Source organism: Ambystoma mexicanum, chromosome 8, assembly GCF_040938575.1.
Source record: "Ambystoma mexicanum isolate Mex_15411 chromosome 8, UKY_AmexF1_1, whole genome shotgun sequence".
Lineage (NCBI taxonomy): Eukaryota > Metazoa > Chordata > Amphibia > Caudata > Ambystomatidae > Ambystoma > Ambystoma mexicanum.
The window spans coordinates 440,192,206-440,211,507 of NC_090929.1; the positions used below are offsets into that span (position 1 = coordinate 440,192,206).

Consider the following 19,302-nt stretch of genomic DNA (forward strand, 5'->3'; position numbering starts at 1 on the left):
CAGCAGTGATACTCCCACAATAGGGTAGCCGTGTGGGCCATGAGACCATGGAGGTGTTTTTTTTTTCCGCAAGATCCACACAGGTGGGTTTTGGTGTGCACCCTGTCCTCAGACCTCCTGGGTGGCCTCCCCAACCCCCCCGGGCCCATTAATGGCCATTTTTTTTTTTGGGACAGTGTGTTGCCTTGTGTGGCTCCCGTGGGCATACGCTGCATTGTGGCTGGGCACATGCAGGCTTGTCATGTATTTGGTTCAGATGTTTGGGTTTTTGTCACACACACCCCTCCTGCTTCCCATTTCCATGGGCTTGCAAAGGGTGTGCCCAAGTGACATTGACGTACATGGTGACATTGGACTCCCACTACATGTGTGGGTAGTCTAGTCAATACTGTGTATACATTCCTAGTGCATATTGCTGTTGTGTTGTACACTGCATGTTGCATAGATGTGTAACTCATCATCCATGCCTACCTCCTAATTTGCAGGTCCTTTCCTCATGTCTACACAAGGCCCTCTACTTTGGAGATGGAGTCCATGTTGGCAGCAGTGCACCTACAACTCTACATGGCGGCAACACTGTACAGTTGGAAGTGGTGGGAGTGCAGGCATTTCCAGGTGGTGAGACTACTAATTTCTTACATTCGTAATGTCATGTTAATGGTAGTTTTGAGGGTCAGTAGCTGATAAGTGTTATTGCTAAATACCTGCTCAAGTGTGTTGTTGGTCCTGCATTACAGTGAGCATTTCAGGTGTCGCGAGTTTCAATTAGGGACACTGTACTTTGTGACACTTGTGTCATGTTGTGGGGATTACTTTGTTTACCCGCACATAGCATGACGTGGCATGGTGTGTCGTGTGGCGGTGCTGGGGATGGGTTGGTTGACATGGCACTGTCCTCATGTTGCATTTTGCAAGTGGATATTCATTTTAGCTGCATGAATGTGTCTTTTGACGAAACTGCATTGGTGGTGTCTGTGTAGGTAGGGATGCACACATTGTAACACTTCCAGGTGAACAATCTCAGGCTGATATGGTTTTGATGGTTGATTCTCCAGACATTCAGGATCATTGTCAGGTTGAGTCATCATTGATTGTCAGATGGTATGTGCCAGGGCAGTGTGAACTCCACAGGGGTGTGATTTCTATGTGAAGTAATTAGCCACTAGCTGTGTACGGTCTGCCTCCCCCAGTGCCCTTTCCCCTCCCATGCGCAGCGGGCGTGCATGTGGTTGGGGATGTGGGGGCACCACCATGTCCACGGCCAGGTCCCGGCGTGTTGCAACGTTGTGCAGGACACATGCTGCCACTATGATCCTGCACACTACTGGGGGAGCGTATAACAGCTGCCCGCCAGAACGGTCAAGGGAGCGAAAGCGTGACTTAAGCACTCTGTGCGCTCCACTATCCCCCGGGTTGCAATGTGGGCTGTGTTATATCTTACCTCGGGTAAGTGGTGGGGTTCCGAATTGGCGTCATCATGTGGGGGCTGAGAGGGTAGGCACTGTCCCCTGTGGAGGTGGTGATGGGTATCATTGGTGGGGTTGTGACCTTGCTCAGTATCTGACATGCATGCATGTGCAGTGGCATTCATACTCACCAAGCAGCCATGTATCGCCATGCCGCCCAGCTTCAAGGTCCCGGCTTAGGGTGGACATTTGGTAAATGAAGCTGTCGTGGGTGGACCCTGGATAGTTGGCATATACTGAGGTGATGATTCCCTTGGCATTACATACTACCTGCACGTTGATGGAATGCCAGTGCTTGCGGTCCCTATAGATGTGCTCAGATGCCCTGGGGGGGGACGTAGAGCCACATGGGTGCAGTCGATGGTACCTAGCACTTTGGGGAATCGTGCCACACCGTAAAAATCCAGGGCGGTAGCATGCCTTTCTGCAGGCGTTCTGGGCAGGTATATGTGCCTGCGGACTGATGGGCGTGCAGTGATGATGTTCAAGACCTGGTGTAGGCAGCGTGACTGCGTGGCCTGTGACACCCCACCCACTATGGCACTTGTCCGCTGAAATGATCCAGTGGCTAAGAAGTGCAGTACATTGAGGACCTTCTCCAGGGGGCTGAGTGCTTGGGAGCACAGGGTGGGTGATGTGAGGTCATCCTCCCACTCACTCACCAGGTCCAGTATTATGTGTGGTGGAAACCTCTACCTCCCATACACCTGGTCATCAGGCATCCCAAAAAGGCTGGTTCTGGGTGTGAAAATTCTGGTCCTGACTATCCTCCTCCTCCTCCTCCTTTGGTAGCCCACGGCCACTGCTGCTAGGAACGGTATATTCATCCTGGCGTCTGAGCTTGTTAGTTTTTTGCGCGCAAATTTATGCGTCGCGGGTCGACGTATGCCTGCTTCCTACTGGCGTACGTGTTTCTTTGCACGTGTTGTAGGCGAGCGTGTGAAACTTCCCGCGCACCCCTGAAATCCACGTACCCAGGCCAATAGCGTGTGGAAATTCCTGCGCACCCCGGAATACACGTGCGCTGATGTACTCGCGTGTGTAAGTGCCCGCGCACCCCTAAAATACACGTACATAGGCCAATCGCGTGTACGCGCACTTTTGTCCAATTACACGCGATGACACTCCGACGTGCAGTCTTTCCACGTGTGCTCCGTCATCACGTGCTATGAGGGAAACACCCGTGCAGGTCACGTCACAGACGCGCTTACGCGCTGAGGGCCTTTGGTCCAATAGAATCGCGTATGCGTGCTGACGCGCTTACACGCTAAGGGCCTTTCCTTGAATTTCACGCTGACGTGCAGGATTTTCACGTGCCAAATCACTCCGTATCAAGCTGGCCACACGAAAACACACGGAAGACCACGCTCCTGCCCAGAAGGCCGAATTACTGCCCCCCAGTGCCCCGAGCAGCCTCCCACGTGCCATCTGCTGCTGCCTGCCTGCTGCCACCGTGCCCTGCCATTTGGTGCCTGCACATCAGCCACCTGCAGGGGTCCAGTTGCTGTGTCCACCCCTGCTGGAACAGAAGACTCCCGACTGGGATAACATCGCTCCACAGCCCAGCCCCACGACCCAGTTGCCCACCCACTCCTGCCTCTGGGGTTGCCAGGTCGGGCACTTCGACATCTGGCACCAGTGGCAACCCCAGGCCAGAGGGGCAGAGGGGCACCAGCTTCACTGCCACTGAAGTTGGTGTCCTGGTGGAGCATGTCCTGGGGCAGTACGATGCCCTCTTTGGATCGTCCCGCGCCAGCAAGGAAGGACGGGAGAGGATCTGGGCCGACTGTGTGGTTGCCATCAACGCGGAGGGGGTGGCAACCCGCGACGTCCAGAAGATCAAGAAGCGCTGGGAGGACTTGAGGTCCAGGACCTTGGTGAAGGCCCGGCGCTTCGTGGAGGGGGGCCGGGGCCGGGGCCGCATGAGTTCCATCCAGATGAGGGTCCTGGGTCGCGTACGCCCAGCGCTCCACGCCCAGATCCTTGAGAGGGAGACCCGTCTGGAGTTGAGCGGTAAGTGGCCAAGCATTGCTGTGTGAGACAGGGCATGTTGCGGTGTGCTGGTTGTCTGATACTTGCCTGTATGTGTGACATAGGCCATGTACGCATGTATGTGTGCAGGGACATCATGGTAATTCATGTGCGACCAGTGATGTGTGAACCACATGGTCGTTGCATGTGTTTAAATGCGACATGGGGAGCCCTATGCAGATTTTACACATGAGAGCATGCCAGTCTCTGTTCCTGGACATGGGTGGGGGTGAGGAATGGGTGCTGATGCCAGGTACATATATGGTAGCCATGTCTGTGTGCCTGACCTGCGTGTCTGTGACTTGTGAATGCCATGGATGCATGACACATGTCTGTGACAATGCACAGATTCACTGATGCAGCCTAGTTATCCTTGTATCCGCTGTGTTTGGGGTGTATGAGGCCAGATGGATGTGACTGAGGTGAAGTGTGTGCATGTGATATGGAACTCGCATGCATCATGGGTCATGCCTATCATTGTATGTTTCAAGAGTCCATTGGACATGTATGGAAATGTCCATGGCATGCACCATGCCTGTTACTGTGTGTGTTTTGCCTGGACTGACCCATGTGTTGTGGAGGGACATGATGGAAGTGTACTTTGACAGTGGTACTCATCTGTTATTGCTTCCTGTGTAGGGGACCATTGTACAGTACCCTGATGCTTGTGTTCTGTCGCCCTCTACGCAGCGGCTAGTGAAGAAGAGGGCGGAGATGGCGCTGTGGAGCAAGGCGGCGGGGATGCCCCCACGGCTGCAGCGGAAGGGGTGGGTGAGCCCCCACAGGGGCCTGCTATGGCGGAAGACGGTGAGGAGCCATCCAGGTTGGTGGTTTCCACAGAGGAGGAGGAGGCCGCCACTGAGGCACACATGGGGCCTGGTGAGGGCATCCCTGCTGGTGCAAGTGGTGCAGTCCAGGGGCAGGGGCAGGAGGCAGCACAGGTCACCGTGGAGGGGCCTGTGCATGTTGCTGTCCCCGACCCTGTGAGCGCACCACCATACTCCAGCTGGGATGCCACCTCCCACGCCCGTCCACAGGTAGAGGGGATGTCCATGTCACCTGACTCCCCTCCACCTGTGGACGAGGGGACCCGTGGCCGTATGGAGACGGTCCTGATTGGCGTCGCGATGCGCGCGGGTGCAATTCGTGATGACGTGTGTGCTTCCCGGGAGGAGCACGCACGTCATCACGAAGAGCACCGTGCCGACGTGGCCCAATTGGGATCTTCCATGTTCGGGGGTTTCCTGCATGTGTCGGCCAATCTAGCGGCCCTCTCCTCCTCTGTGGAGGCTATACGCCGGTCGTTCTCCTTGCCGTCTTCTGGCCCAGATGCCACCAGGGCCCCCTGTGGACCTGCCCTGACCAATGCAGCCAGCTCGGTGGGGATCCCATCCCTGCCACAGTCGGGAGTCGGAGGTCCAGCAGGGGTGGACACCACAGCAACTGTACCCCAGCAGATGGAGCATGTGCCGGCATCATCAGGCAGGGCACGTGCACGACGGCGTCGGTGGATTCCATCAGCCTGGATGCCATTGTGCTGGCAGAGGCGGTTGCGTCGGAGGCAGCAGCAGAGTCAACGTGGGAGGCATCATGGCTCGGGGCCATCAACATCGGAGGGGCAGGCATCGGCCGGAGGGCAGGAGGACCCAGGACGGGAAGTGTCTTCCGTGTGGCTGAGGTTGGGCCAGCAGATAGGTGCGGAGCGGCGGCGGGCGGAAGAGGCGCGGCTCACGATGGGCAGGGTGGAGAACTCCATGCGGAGGGCCCTGAGGCGGGCCGAGTGCCTCGGGGCAATCCGCAGGGGGTTGGAGGAGCAGATGGCGTTGTCCTTGCGGACCCTCGGGGCCATGGAACAGGACTGCCTCCGGGACATCAAAGAGGAGTTTGATGCTGCCCTGGCCCGGAATACCACGGAGTAAGCCGCTGGACTTGCCCGCCGCCTTTGTATATAGTTCTTTAGTTTTAGGTTTCCTTTGTTTCTTCTTATGATTTGGAGTCGACAGACACTGCTCCACTTTTTGTATATAGTTGCATTTTAGTTAGGGTTTTTTGTAGGTTTCCTTTGTTCAGTTGGGCTCATGGACCCTTGGATGTTTTGTACATAGTTCTTCATTGGATTGTTTTATTTTTTTTGATTTTATTTATTCACCATGGAGCAATGGTCTTTGCATTTATTTTTCTCTCTCGGATTGATTTTATTTTTAATGTGACTTTGGACAACATTTTTTTGAATTTGGATTTGTAGTTTTCATTTTTTTTGACGGACATGCAGCTTATCTTTTTTTTATTGCCATTGTAGTTTATTTCATTTCATTTGCATACAATTTTTTTTAATACAATTTTGTTTTCATACTTCACTGTGTGGTATCATCTCATTGGTTTCATGCATGTCATGTTGGGTGTTTTCCCATTCAATTGCAACCATTGTGTGTGACGGACATGGGTTCATTTGCTTTATGAACATTGGGGGTGTAACATGTAATTTCCATTTCCATGTGGGTGAATGGGTTACTTGGTAGGGCCTTTCGGCTGTGGAGGCTGACCATGGTGGCTGGGGGGTGGGGGTGGTGGGAGACATGAGTGGGGGCCTGGTGGTGCTGCCCCTGCACTGCTAGGAGGTGGGGGTGGTGGGAGACATGAGTGGGGGCCTGGTGGAGGGTGCCCCTGCACTGCTGGGGGTGGTGGGAGACATGAGTGGGGGCCTGGTGGAGGGTGCCCCTGCACTGCTGGGGTGTGGGGGTGGTGGTAGACATGAGTGGGGGCCTGGTGGAGGCTGCCCCTGCACTGCTGGGGGTGGGGGTGATAGGGGACATGAGTGGGGGCCTGGTGGTGCTGCCCCTGCACTGCTAGGGGGTGGGGGTGGTGGGAGACATGAGTGGGGGCCTGGTGGAGGCTGCCCCTGGTGGCTGGGGGGTGGGGGTGGTGGGAGACATGAGTGGGGGCCTGGTGGAGGCTGCCCCTGGTGGCTGGGGGTGGGGGTGGTGGGAGACATGAGTGGGGGCCTGGTGGAGGCTGCCCCTGGTGGCTGGGGGGTGGGGATGGTGGGAGACATGAGTGGGGGCCTGGTGGAGGCTGCCCCTGCACTGCTAGGGGTGGGGGTGGTGGGAGACATGAGTGGGGGGCTGGTGGAGGCTGCCCATGGTGGCTGGGGGGGGGGTGGTGGGAGACATGAGTGGGGGCCTGGTGGAGGCTGTCCCTGCACTGCTGGGGGGTGGGGGTGATAGGGGACATGAGTGGGGGCCTGGTGGTGCTGCCCCTGCACTGCTAGGGGGTGGGGGTGGTGGGAGACATGAGTGGGGGCCTGGTGGAGGCTGCCCCTGGTGGCTGGGGGGTGGGGGTGCAGGGAGACATGAGTGGGGGCCTGGTGGAGGGTGCCCCACAGTGCTGGGGGGTGGGGGTGCTGGGTGACATGAGCAGGTGTGCAGGGTAGTCCCCTGTGGTGTCGGCTGCCTGCAGGGGCCGTGGAGGGTGTACACGGAATACCTGTGAGCACCCAGCCAAATCGCGTGTAGAATTTCCCGCATACCCCTGAGATCCACGTACCCAGCCAAATCGCGTGTGGAACTTCCCGCGCACCCCTGAAATCCATGGACCCTGCCAAATCGCGTGTGAAACTTCCCGCACACCCCTGAAATCCACGTACCCTGCCAAATCGCGGGTGAAACTTCCCACGCACCCCTGAGATCCACGTACCCAGCCAAATCGCGTGTGGAAATTCCTGTGCACGTACCCAGCCAAATCGCGTGTGGAACTTCCCACGCACCCCTGAGATCCACGTACCCAGCCAAATCGCGTGTGGAAATTCCTGTGCACGTACCCAGCCAAATCGCGTGTGGAACTTCCCGCGCACCCCTGAAATCCATGGACCCTGCCAAATCGCGTGTGAAACTTCCCGCACACCCCTGAAATCCACGTACCCTGCCAAATCGCGGGTGAAACTTCCCACGCACCCCTGAGATCCACGTACCCAGCCAAATCGCGTGTGGAAATTCCTGTGCACGTACCCAGCCAAATCGCGTGTGGAACTTCCCACGCACCCCTGAGATCCACGTACCCAGCCAAATCGCGTGTGGAAATTCCTGTGCACGTACCCAGCCAAATCGCGTGTGGAACTTCCCGCGCACCCCGAAATACACGCACACGTTCTTTTTCAGTCAGCGGATGTCTGTGTTTGTGGGTACCCCTTTGCACGTCATTTGTCCTGGAGGGCCACAGTATAGGACATTCATCATAGCTGTATATAGGTGCTATTTGTTGGCGCACCTTTTGGCGCACATTTGTTACAGGCGCAGAGACGCTACCGCCTGCTTTCTTGTGGCGGTCGTGTTTGTGCCTGTGCGCTGGTTTGACCGTGCGCTTCTTTGCCCTATTCGATTCCATGAATATGTGTTGTAGGCGAGCGTGTGGACGTTCCGCGCACTTGCACCCTGTACTTCCCCCGTGACGCCCACATTTTGGCAAGTTGTTCCCCATTCCGAGTGTTACGCCCCGTGTTCCGCCTACTTATGTTGTGTGCGCCACGCTATGTGCGATTTTCGCTGTGGCCTGTGCGATTTTCGCTGTGACCTGGCGCACACCGTTAGATGGCCTGTGCGCCAACGTGCGCCGCGCACTTTTTTAGCGCACATCCGATGGTTTTCTCGCGCACGGCCTTCCATGAATCGATGTGCGCTGCTTTTCGTGCGATTTTCGCCCTTGCACTGCGATTTTCGCTATTCCACTGCGAATCGCACGTTTTTGGCCACTTGCGCCGCGCTAATTATTCCATGAATCGGCCTGTAAGTCTTTTGTTCATGTTTAGTAGGGTTGTTTACAGTCGCAAGTCTGTCAAAACTACAATTTGCAGTATTTTCATTTTATAGTTTGTTTCGGCACCACTTTTGTGTGCTATTTAAAGCCTACTTTGTGTGAAAGTTTTGTTCTTACTTTAAAAAAAGACTGCCACTGGTATGCAAAAATTCTTCTCTGGTTTTTATTTGTTTCGAAGCTCCCGTAGGTGGGCCCTTTGTGAGACACGTTTCTGCACGTCTTGTGCCTTTTTCGATTCAGGGCAATGTATGTTACATCACATATTCTGATACAAAAATGTAAGTACAATCATATATATATATTGCAATTGAATTAAACACAATAAATCCAAAGCAAACGAAAATCAAAACAAATAATGTATATTAACATAATAGAAAAAACCACAGATGAAGGGATGGGGAAAGGGGAGGTGTTTTGGGGTCAGTTGAAAACGTCATGGAGAAAATATAATAGAGCATGAGACGCGATTGTGGGCAAACACTCGAGTATAAATAAGCCATAATCGACTACACTCTTACCCATTAGCAAGACTATACCCATGAGTATCTAATATGTGAGTTGGAGGTTTCTAGTTCAGGGCTCTCCAATGGATTCTGCACGTCAATACAATATCTCACCTTTTCTTATCTAGATCTATATGTTTTAGAGTTTGCCAAACTTTCTCTTGTATTAAGATTGTGGTTAATGATAGACATCTACACTAGCTTATCGTATCGTTACACATGGGCGTAATTTTAGGGAGGGACGGGGGTGTTTGTCCCCCCAACTTTCATGGCACACCATTTTGTCCCCATTCATTTGATGGAGCACACCTTTTGTTCAGATGTCATGTTCCCCCCCAACATTTTCAGCAAAGTTACTCCACTGTCGTTACATAGGTTTTATGCAGAGGACATTCCTTGAATGACTAAGGGTTGCATAACTCGAAACGCGTCAGAGAGTTCGTTAATTCTGCTGGTCATCTTCAGGACTACAGTTTGATTGCTAGAAGCAAAAATATTGATGTTATACATCTCATGGAGTTTTTCACATGAACACTTGAACAAGTGTATCATTTGTGACTATGAAATTAATGTTTCAAGGAACCTTTGTTTCTGTTGGGATACATGGGGTGTGTGCAACAAGTGGCCACACTAGATGGAGCGTGTGGCCTGCACTTATATGCCAAATTTAAAGGAGCCATGGAGTGCCATATAATTATGTACATTTATATAGTTTCTCATCGAGTTATACGTATCTGTTTATTAATAAATAGGTCTTTATTTAGATACATTTATAGGAGGGTTAGCTGGTAGTTTAGGCATGGAGGTGGAGGGAATTGGGTAAAGTGAAAGGAAAGGGACAGGTAATATACCATGGCGTGACAAGGAAAGCAGAAATGGTGGACTTCCAGAGATCACCTCGGGAAAGAAAACCGCACTGGGGCCATCCTCTAGGCCCTCTTAGGTGGGTGGCGCCAAATGGTTAGCCGGGGTCTATCCCAGCGGTTCACCACAAAGGGCCCCACCATGACCCCGTCCAGAGAAGTGGGATGATGGAGCACATCCCTAGGAAGGAAATCACATCCAGGCAGACTAGGGTAGGAAAAAAGAAGGGAGCGATTTATTAATAGAGTTAAAAGTTTGTTTGGTTTGAAATAAAAATGGTGTCACCTTGATGTGTGTGGTCCATTGAAGGTAGGGGTAACACTGGTTAGTTTGGGTTATTAAGTAGCAAACCTATAGGCCAAAACTATTCCATTAGAGTAGAGATGGGGAGAAATGACATAGGAGGAGGGACTCAAAGCTTGTAGGTGGTTTCATTATTTGCCAACCCATTGACTGCCCACCTCCATGCTAAATCACTATGGACATTGCCACCCAGTTCCTGAACCTCCCGCCCAAAACACCTCCTCATAGGAACACTGTGCTCGCTTGAACCAAGCCATCAACCTTTTCACTTTAAGTGCCTGACAGTGGTTTTTTTTGTTTTTTTTTAATGCAGTCTTCTGAAAGTTAAATGTGAAGCTGTAAACACAATACTGATGCAATAAAAAAGTGTCTTAGCCAGGTCTGCCTTCAACCACTCGATTTATAAGTCATATGCGTGTCCTTCAGTGAAATTCCGTTATAAACAAGTATTGTCCAAGCCGACAGTTTTGGCTTCTGTATAAGTATTAGGCATTTGCCAGGCACGGCAATTAGAAATGCAGGTACTTGCACCATTTTGCACCAGCTACCAATAATGGCCAGTTAATACCACTACGGCAGTGTCTGGCAAATGCTTTACCCATGCCCACACAAAAGCCCAAACTGTTGCTACAGACGATGCTGGTTTTCTTTTGCAGGTTGCGTAGCACCCCTCTGCTTGCAGCTGGTGTGCAGCGAGGGTGGTAGTAAGCGGATCCACCTTGGCTTGGGTAGGGAAATGTGCACAAGCCCCAGGCCAGGGCCACACAAATATAAACTATTCACACGTGTGTCGCATTAAGGCAGTGACACCTAAGCTGAGTGCAGGCAGCTGGGCAGGATAGCGAGACCCGACTGGTTGTCATTTACAGACCTCATTTGCAAATTGCAAGTGGAAAAGGAACCGTTCACATAATCACATGTCGCATAAATTAATAAATAAATACGCCGTGTCCCTGTAAGCAATTTGAACTATTTTACGAGTCGAAGTGTACTGTAGTACACACCGGACAGCCATTGCAGGAAGCCATTTCAGTTGTACGATGCATCATAGGAGCACCGCGCTATTTTGTCGCCTGCCTGTTGTAGTGCGGAGTGTAAACGGAGCGAGTGTTCCACAATATAAAAGCACGGTGACCGTGGAGTGGCGCACCGGATGCCTGAAAGACGGACGGCGTTGCCATGAACTAGTACTGCAGTACGTAAACACTCTGGCAGACGGCCTCTATCGGTATGGGGGGGAGGGGAGGTGAACCTGAGAGGGCGAAGATGAAATGTGCCCGAGCGAGGGAACACAAACTTCATATTAAAGAAGAAAGGGCAGTAGTCACCGTGAAACTGTCACACTGTAAATATAATCTCAATATGTATGCACCCATTACCAAGTGTTCATCACAGGTAAACACGTGCACAGTAATGCCATTGAAATGCAGACTACCCAGGGGCCATCTGCTGTGACGAGCAGTACAAGATGAAGTCACTGGGTACACAACTTGTGTCCAGTGCATTAAGTGGGATAAGAAATCGAGGAGGGGTGGGGGCACTGACATATTTGTGTGTGGGGCATAGAAAGCGTCTCGCACAGCCTCAAATCCCAAGTAGCGAATAAACCTTCAGAAGATGTGAGACATGTGGTGTTATTAACGGGAGTGGCCTAACAAAGCCAATCCAGTGTCCATTTGTGAACCGAAAGGGAGTAAATGCTGTTATGTTAATGGATTTGTAAAGCGTACCTGGTACCCAAAGGATTATGGGCGCTGACTCATACACATTGAGCAGAAAACATAAAAGAACCCCTGGAGAAAGCGAGGGCCAAAAGGAGCAGAGGCAAGACCTAATTGAGTAGGCCTAAGAAGAGCAGTCTTCAGTTTTTTCTTGAAATCCACTGTCGAGGATATGGTTCTCAATGCTGGCATTAGAGCATTCCAGGCCAGTGGGGCCGCTATACTGAAGGGTCTGCTCCGTGCTTTGTTGGTGTTACAGCGAACGGTGTTAAGTAGGTTGGTATTGTCTGATCAAGGACGGTGGACTGTGTTTTATTACAATGGCTTCCATCAGATAGGCTGGCATTTGGCCCTTCAGGCATTTATGGGTTAGGAGTAATAGCCTAAAGTACACCCTGGCATGTATAGGAAGCCAGTGAAGACTTCTTCTTGCCTCCGATGCAAAGATTTAGTTTCTTCAAGAGTCGGGTAATCCAGTTTTTTTTTTTTTTTTTAATATCGCCCGGAACTTGATTTTGTTCAAAGGAGGCATTAACAAATTTTGTAAGTGCCGGGATCAAAATGGGAGAGCACTCCTTGATCATAATAGCAGATCAGGGGTTCCCCTTACAGCTTGTACTTTTGAGTTGAGTAATGGTTTTAGCGAGTTCTTCCGAGATGTGCGAGAAGTTGAATATTTGCTGCTCCGTATCCTTATTGGCGGAAGTATATACATTGGGCCTCATTAAGTGTCTGGCGGTAACTGAGGCGGTATAACCACCTGGTTACCGCCGGACTCGTATTACCATTCCGCCTCCGTGACTCCCGGAAATACCAGGGCATTACAACCCGGGTGTCCCGGGAATTCCAGAGGCGGAATTCGGTTAATTCCCATTGAGTCCTATAGGACTCAATGGGAATGGGAAAGTGGAAACACCGGCACCATCTCGTGATGGTGCTGGTGTTTCCACGTCCGCCTGCAGGTGGGCGGTGTTAAACCCTCCAGGTCAGACCTGGCGGGATCATCACCTCCCGCCTGCAGGAGTCGGAATCGGGCGATCGGAATTAACAGTGGCAGCGGGTTTACCCCCACGGTTATTTCCGGACTGCCCGACCTGTAATGAGGCCCATTGTCTTCGAGCTCTTGTTTACTTAAGAGTGAGTTTTCTCCTCGGTTACATCTCTAATTTTATCCAATTTGTTGAACATGGCTTGCTGAATTTCTGTGCACCAAATCTCATTTTTTGAGAATGGGTTCTTGCATGGGGCCCTGAATATGCACTTGCTCCTTTAATATTTGAAATAGTTCCTTGCTGTCGGACAGTGGAGTAACTTTGCTGAATATGTTGGGGGGGGGGGGGGGCATGACATCTGAAAAAAAGGTGCCGCAGCCAAATTGGGAACAGTGTGCCATGAAAGTTGGGGTGGAACAAACACCCACGTCCCCCCCCTAAAATTACGCCCAATTACGCCCATGCTGTCAGATTTGGCGTTAAATATTCCGCCATTGAATGACTCCTGATCTCCACTTGTTTATAGTTAGCCACCGCAGTTTTATAAGCTGCCAAGCTAGATGGCTCTGAGTTGACACCAGGCGTAAAATAGCTTAAGTTCCTTAAGCTCATTATTGAACTAGGCATTTCTCTGATGTTAGATTTATTTTTTATCTTAACTGGGGCAAACATCTCAGTGGCAGCGCTGAGAGAGCTCATGAAGGTAGAGGAAATGTCTTCTAAATTACCTATATTGCTGATTTTATCGTTCAGGGTAGTTGCCCAGGTGCTAAGAATCTCTTTGTTCAGGTTCTTGCAACTTCTGATGGCTAACGACACCTTGGGCTGACTTACTCTTTTGCTAAAGTACTCATTCTGGGTTTGGAAAAATATGCAGTAACGGTCCGACCACAGACATGGCCTAACATCTAGATCTATTAGGTTAAAATAGAACGTAGAGACCCAATCAAGGGGGTATTGTACAAAATTACTGAATGCAAAAAGTCTGACCCCCATTTTTCCGCAGATATACATGTGGGGGGGGGTGTGGGGTGGTCTTCCCCCACATGTATATTTGCTGAAAAATGGAATAAAAAGAAATTCGGACATTTGGTAGTCAGACTTTTGCATTCGGTCATTTCACACAGATCCATCAAGCGTATGTCCTTTGGTGTGGGTGGGATTTCTGATGAAGTGGGAGAAGCCCAATGAGTCGAGCAAACTCTCCATAGCTTTTGCGGTGACATCCGTCTTACAACCCAGTCAGAGGTATCCCCTATGAGAAGTAGTTTAGTATTGGGTTTCAAAAACGATAGGAGGAGGTTGCTCATTAGAACTGGGAAGGTAGGGCCTGACGCAGGGGCCCTGTAAAGTAAAAGGAAGTGGATTGTGGTTTCAGCACCAATGGCCACTGGCCATTAGAAATTCGGTTCCTGGAATAGTATCAATCTTACTTTGCCAGGTTTTAAGCTCGGATTTAATAATAAGGGATACTCCTCCCCCTCTTTCAGCTCTATCCTGCCTAATCATATGGTAGGCTTCCGGTAGAGCCAGAAGGCTACCATATGCTACTTTAAAAAGATGTACTAAATATAATTGTGTACAAATAGCGACAAAAGTAAATACATTCAAATATAAAATAGAACGGGGCACGGTTGGCAGCCTTCAAGATCGCTGCGTCTCCTTGAGCTCTGCAGCACCTCCAAAGCGGCAGCAGACGCGAGATCCAGCTTGCTTGGGAGTGATTGGGTCAACTTTAGAGACCACCGACCACTCAGAGCCTTCTGTAGCTGCGTGGACAGAGGCGCATCGCCGAGAGGGAGTTTGGAGACGGCAGCACCTGTAGTGACTGATGGCGGGCAGAATTTAGCCTGTTGTTCCTGGCCACCACTGCACTGCAGAGACTTGTGCGGGTAGCCTCCCTGTGGCAGGGCCGGGCCACCATCGTTTGTCAGGGGTAGTGGGAGACCGAGGCAGGCCCCGCAGGCTGATTGCGATGGTGGCTGCTTGGGAGTACGGAGACTGAGAAGGCTCTCCAGGAGGCCGTTTGCACATAAGCCACCTCGATCCTGTGTGCCGTGCTGACATCCTGGGAGTGGGGAGGAAGTTGAGCGCCCCCCCGCCCCACGGCTTCCTCATGGTGAGGACGGCTGGAAGAGGCTGCAGCAATGGTGGCACGGCTGTTCCCCAGTCAACCCACTGCAGTAGAGCGATCAGAGGCGCACCGGTTTATAGTTCAGATGCTGGCTGTGCGGATGAGGGACTAGGTGGGCCTGCTGGAAAGTTGTGCTGCTGCTGGCCTGTGCTCACACTTCTACCCCAGAGACCTGGCATTGTGGCACTTGGCTGATTTTTTACTTGGGGCAGCCCATCTTGGCAGGCATTTTTGGCGCACTGGTGAGCGAGAGCAGGCTCTTGACAGTGAGGTTGTGGGCTGGTAACATCCTCTTTCCTCCCCCACGACCTCTTTGGCTGGGGCCACCATTGAGATCCTGTGCCCGAGACCCACGCCTGGTGCAATTATGATGAAGGGGACTGAAGGCCACAAAAACAGAGCAACATCCCCTGCTTTGCTAGACAGGCGAGCAATAAAGTACCGAGATACTGGTGGGAGTCTTGGGGGCTCCCGCATCCTACATGCCTGACCTGCGGCAGATCATGGGCAGTATGCAAAACTGGCTTTGCTGCAGCGAGTAAACTTTATATCACTACTTCGATTTCCATCAGTAATGCGAAGCTGGAACGGGAAAGTGAGTGACAGAGGCAGAATCTCACATTGGGACGGTCGAGGATGCCATAGCGGGACTCCACACGCAGGTGTCTGCAACGTAAAGAGATTTCGAAAAGGCTCTCCAGCGATGTGAGGATTTGGAATCATGGTCCAAGCACAACATATGGGAGGAGGGGCTACCGGAAGGCTTTGGCAGGGGCCCAACGGAACCAGCTGCTGAGAACCTGCTTTAGGACTGGCTTGGGGACCTGCTGTTTTCGACCTCCATTGTAGTGAAGAGAGCCCATTGGTCATCCACTTTGCGCCTCAAGCACAGTGCGCCTTCCCAGGTCAGTGATAGTGTGGTTACTAAACTACCGTGACCGGGGCCTGGTGAAGGAGAAAGGGCCCCCCCCCCGTACAAGTCTGCTAATATACACATGTACCTGTCCACGGCCATCCAGATGGAGTGGATAGCATTTCTTGAGAGTCAAAAAATTGCTGAGACACAGATCCGAGCAATATGCGATGCTCTTCCCAGAACGACTGCGATTTCAACATGGAGGGGCGGAGGGGGGCTTTTTTTTACACTACCGGAGGAGACGGTTAGCATATATTGAGGTGAATATCCCCTATCCCCTGCGGGAACAGCCACACTGTGGAGATGGGTGCCCCAGACGCCTGAAAGTACCGGCGGCCACCCAGTGTTGTACATTGGACACAGAACTTTCCCTGATCTAAGCTTGAGAGTGAGGCTGGGCCTGGCTGGTTTCTCCTTTCCATTCTAAGTTTGCAAAAAGGGTGCTGCGGCACATGTTTAGATTCAATTATCCTGGTAAATGGTGTAGGTTTTTTAGCAATGTGAGTGAGCAAGGAGTTCAGCAACAGTTCCCCCATGCTAAGTTGCTTTCTGATGTTTTTGGTTGGGATTTTGCCCAGTCCCCGGGTAGACAGACGGCAGTGGGGGGAGAGGGGGTTGACATGGGATGAGGTTGGGTGGTGGATGGGGTGAAAAGTTCTAAAAAATAATTTAAAAAAAAAAAAAAAAAAAGACAGGGGTGTTCTGAAATGTTTATCGGGCGGGGGGAGAAATATGCCCACTGGGCAGAGAGATGGGTATTGGACAATCCCTAGGTGAAGGGTATGCCAGCACTTAACTTGTTCAGCTCGAATGTTAGGGGACTTGGCAACTATACTAAGGTTAGGCACATAATGGCTTAAACCAATAGGCATCAAGCAAACATTTTGTTTCTCCAAGAAACACACTCTACAGCGTAAACTGATAAATCAGTAGCCGCATCCTGGGGCGAGCATAGATTTTGTACATCCTATTCATCCCAATCCAGTGGGGTTCTCACTCTGATCCTCAAAATCCCTTACATTTACGTTGAAGGGACCTCAGACCCTGAGGGGTGGTATGTGGTAGTGCATGGGTTGCGTGAAGGGGTTGAAATTGTGCTGGTTATTACATATGGTCCGAATGTGAATTCCCATGATTTCGATTTGAACATAGCAAATATGATTGACTAATATCCATCAGACCCTGTGATCTGGGGTGGGTTAGAGACATGAACTGTATACTAGATCAGTGTATAGACTGGACAGGAACCGTCCCTAGACCGCCATCCAGAGCTGCCCGCAGTTTGCATGGCCAAATGGAGCGGCTTGAATAGTACAACATATGGAGAGTCCTGCACCCACATGACCGACAGTACACCTTCTATTCATCAGTACATGACATGTCTTCCATAATTGACATGGTGCCGATTTCTCAACAATTGGTGGCCAGGGTGCAGGATATTCTTCTGCGCGCGTTTTCAGACCACTCCCCTGTCACTATGAATCTCACAATGGGTGTGGGAGCACACATCAGGGCGGCTTGGAGATTCTAGTCAGAGGCATTGCACAACAGTGTTTAGATCCAATATTGAGGATATCTGTACCTTCTTTACCCACAACACCCCAGAGTCTAAATCACAGGGCATACTGAGGCAGGCAATTAAGGCAAATATCAGGGGAATGGCCAATTTGAAAGAATTTGGGATTCTCTGGACCATCAGGTTTGACCCTGAGGCCTGTGAATGGCAGCTTAAAGACCTGGAAAACACGATCGCGGCGGTGCCAACCTCGGTGGAAATTCAGGCTACACGGGAGCTTTTTCGGGCCCATGCACAGCAGGAGACTAAATATTTCACAAAACCGGTGGTGGTGAGGCGCTACGGTAAGGGTGATCGCCCGGGAGGACACTGGCTCGATTGCTGCGGGCAGAGCACGGTCCCTCAAGTGGATGAGATCCTGGATGACCGGGTGGGGGAGCTCAGTCACTCATATCGCAAGATCCTCTGGGTGTTTGGGCACTTCTATGAATGCTTATAATTGGACTAGCCCGATGCAGGGGGAGCAGGCTATCCATTCCCTGCTGGATGGTATATCTAGGTCTAGACTGTCAGCAGGTACCAGAGACCAGATCAATGTGTGCTTCACTACAGAAATGGGTTTAATCAGGGATCTCCCCAGAGTGAAGGCACCGAGCCCAGGTGGGCTGACCACTGAATTCTACGTAGCATGCAAGGTGATACTCTCTCCCCACCTCTTGTGGGTGTGGGAAGAGGCACTAGATACTGTGATCCTACCTACATCACTTCATGAGGCCACCATTACCATTCTGCTCAATCCGGACAAGCGGGACAACGACTGTGGATCATACAGACCGATGTCATTAACAAACATTGATAACAAAATATCTAGGACCGGGCAAGATTCATCCCTGGAAGGTCCACAGCATTGAATGTTCATCGGCTCTGCAATATCATTACCGCCTGACCCTGGGAGGCCTCTGCCGTTGCATTGGATGCACAGAAGGCCTTCAATATGGTCTTGTGGAAATACCCGTTTTTTGTCCTTGACAAGGACTCTGAGATAATAAATTAAATCATGTTAAGCGCCTGTATTCGCAACCCATGGCAAGGCTCCTAGTTAATTCACAACTACCTGAGCCATTGTTTCTGTGGAGGGGAACGTGCCAGGGCTGTCCTCTGTCCGCGGTGCTGTTTACGTTAACAATTGAGCCCCTGGCCGACATAAGAGCATGCCAAAGGACAAGAGGGATCAGACTGTTTGGATCCCTGGAAATCATCTCCCTTTATGTGGACGGTGTACCTTTGTGTGTCAGGGATCCGCATGAAAACCCGGACCCCATTATGCAGGACAGCACAGAGTTTAGTACATTTTCGGGATTCACGATTAATTATACAAAGTTGGAAATGTTCCCCCTGACAAACGGCACAAATAGGCCTTTCCCTCTGAAGTGGACACCCAGCAATTTCAAATACATGGGGCTCCAGATAACTAGGGATAAGAGGACCCCCCCCCTCTCTTTAAACTATGAAGTGCACGGGACCCATGTCTCTGTAAACTACTGAGATGGCGAAATGTTCTGCTCTCATTGGTGGGTAAACTGCTGAGATGGTTCAAATGATTCTCCTGCCCAAGCTGCTGCTGTACCTGTTCACTAATGTACCCATGTGGATTTCTTTGCTAAACACCACTACTCTTGGAAAGTATTTTTATAATGATATGTTCTTATAATATGATGTATGTTGCTCGTTTGGGCTATAAACTTAATAAAATGACATTTCTTTTGGATGGGTCACTAGGCTGTTCATGCCCCCGACTGATATTATGGCACACTGTGATGGGCACATACTGTTATGGGTACATATGTTGTTCAATCAAGTATGACGTTAACCCCTCACATGGGGCCAGATATCTGCATTGCTTGTTTTTGTATTACTGAGCAACTCGGTCTGCCAAGTGAAAATAAGTATATATAAAATAGAACTTCAAATCCAAAAGAAATGTCATTTTATTACGTTTATAGCCCAAACGAGCAACATACATCATATTATAAGAACATATCATTAT

The 19,302-nt window shown here is 50.9% G+C and overlaps 1 protein-coding gene across 1 annotated transcript in view; it reads right to left on the reverse strand.

The window, feature by feature from the left end:
* Positions 1-19,302, reverse strand: part of RBP7 (retinol binding protein 7) — a 179,266-nt gene that overhangs the window by 120,590 nt on the left and 39,374 nt on the right. The window lies entirely within an intron of this gene.